Genomic DNA, 2374 nt, shown 5'->3' with positions numbered 1-2374 from the left:
CTGAGAGTGACCACAAGATGGAGCCGTCGCCCTTCCGAGGACACCCTGCCCACCTGGGGCGCACCCGCGCAGGGAGTGGGCCCAGACCCGCCACCTGCGGGTCCCGCGGTCTGGGCGGGTCGTCCGCTGAGCCCCGCGGCCCGCTGCCCTCCCCGAGCCGCTGGCATCGGTCATCCTCGCTCGGTTTAAACCTCGCCAACAAGGTTCCACTCGTTGGCTGTTTGTTTTTTAATCCCTCCTGGTTTCTGTTTCCTGGGATACCTTCTCATTGTTTTTCAGACCAATCCCCCTCTGCTTTTTAGTTCATTGACTTTGATTTTACAGTCAACGGCAAATTAGCTAGGAAAAGATCTGTCCACGGAAGTCGTTTTTAGATGTACCAAGGGGCAAGTTCCCTGACGGCATTCTGACCCTACCCCAGGCCCTCCCTCGCCCCACTCCACACCCGCGCCTTTCTGTCTGTCCCTCGAGAGACGCCACGGTGTCCCCCCCGGCACACACACACACGAGGCCTCACACGCACGCACACCTCCATGTGCACACACACACACACACGAGTGCAGGTGCACGTTCACTGCACGCATCATCACACTCACACACACGGCCCCCGCTGAGGCGGTGCCTGGTGTTGGGAGCTGCTCTGCACCCCCAGCAGCGTCTGCACCCCTGTTCAGCAGCAAGCACAGGGGAACGTTTTTTAAAAAGAAACTAACAAGACCCTGGAAAAGGAAGAAGAAAAAAGTTTTCTAAAGATTTTACTTATTTCTTTTTAGAGAGAGGGGAAGGGAAGGAGAGAGAGAGGGAGAGAAACATCAGTGTGTGGTTGTCTCTCAGGCACCCCCTCCTGGGGACCTGGCTCACAACCCAGACATGTGCCCTGACTGGGAATAGAACCAGTGACCCTTTGGTTCACAGGCCGGTGCTCAATCCACTGAGCCACACCACCCAGGGCAGAAAAATAAAATTTTTAGCTGGTCAACTTTCTTTCTGGGCAGATTAACTTTTGAGAGAGCAAACACCAGTCCATTCGTCACTCAGCAAGTGTGTTACAAATGTCGAGTGGGACATGGGAATTGGTGGCACAAGTTACATCCAACACGAGGGTCAAAAGTCAGACGAGACGCACACAGGACTGGCGGTTGCTCTGAGGGAACTGTCCTGACCAGCAATGACATGGCTTCAGGACTGGCACTGTCACCCAACTTCACGGAGTCCACCACCACCAGCGTCAGCCTGGAGGGAGCAGCACTTGTCGCCGGAGTGGAAGCTCTGCGTCCGGAGTGCGGCCAGGACATCCCGCAGTGTCCCCAGGGCCACTGCAGCTCCGGGCACCACGTTCTCGCTGAGGACGTGCATGTGGGAACGCGGTGAGAGTGGATGTGTGTGTGTGAGTGTAAGTGTGTGAATGTGAGTGTGTGTGCATGAGAGTGAAAGTGTGTGAGAGTGTGTGTGTGTATGTGTGTGAGTGTGAGTATGTGTGTGAGTGTATGGGAGTGGAAGTGTGTGAGTGTGAGAATGCACATGAGTGTGTGTATGTGTGTGACTGTGCAAGTGTGTGAGAGCATGTGTGTGAGTGTGTGTGAATATGTGTGCGTGTATGTGAGTGTGAATGTGTGTGAGTGTGTGAGCGTGAGTATGTGTGTGAGTGTATGTGTGTGAGTGTGAGTATGCATGTGAGTGTGTGAACGTATGTGTGTGAGAGTATGTGTGTGAGTGGGCATCTGTGAGCTGGTAAGTGTGTTTGGTAAGTGTTAGCTGAATACAGGAAGGCAGCTCGAAGTCACACAGCAAAGAGGGCACTTGAATTTGACCCCGGCCCGTCTTCGAAGAGCATACACTTGTACAACGCTGTTAGCCCACGCCACCCCCATAAATGTAATTTAAGGACAAATAAGGGAAATCGAGGGCATGTCCTTTCCACCGCCATCATTCAGGCTGGCCACCAACGGCACCACCCGGAGAGGTCGCAGGCCAGACGCCCCGGAAGATAGGCCGGGGCTGGTCCCAGGCAGGTCCCTGGGATGGATTCGAGGTCCCCCCTGGACCAGGCCACCGGCCTTGGGCGGCACTGCCCCTGTGCACGTGACCTTGTCGGTTTACTTTAGATACCTTTTCACATACTCTAGGCTACAAATCCCAGTTGTGACATTTTAAAGTATCACTTACTGAACTTTTCAAACCACTTATTTCAAAGCTGTATTTGCATTTTCTTCGGCTTGTCTCTGGAAACGCAGGGACACGGTGGGGGCTTCCGGGATCTAAACTCGTCTCGTGGAGACCCTCCCCTTCCAAAGCGCGCTTTCCTCGTCCACCCGGAGAAGGCTCGGGGTCCTCGGCACCGCGCCAGCGGCTGGCCAACAGCAGCTGTTGCCTC

The sequence above is a fragment of the Phyllostomus discolor genome, chromosome 14, assembly GCF_004126475.2.
Source record: "Phyllostomus discolor isolate MPI-MPIP mPhyDis1 chromosome 14, mPhyDis1.pri.v3, whole genome shotgun sequence".
Classification (NCBI taxonomy): domain Eukaryota; kingdom Metazoa; phylum Chordata; class Mammalia; order Chiroptera; family Phyllostomidae; genus Phyllostomus; species Phyllostomus discolor.
Note: the sequence above shows the minus strand (reverse complement) of the source record.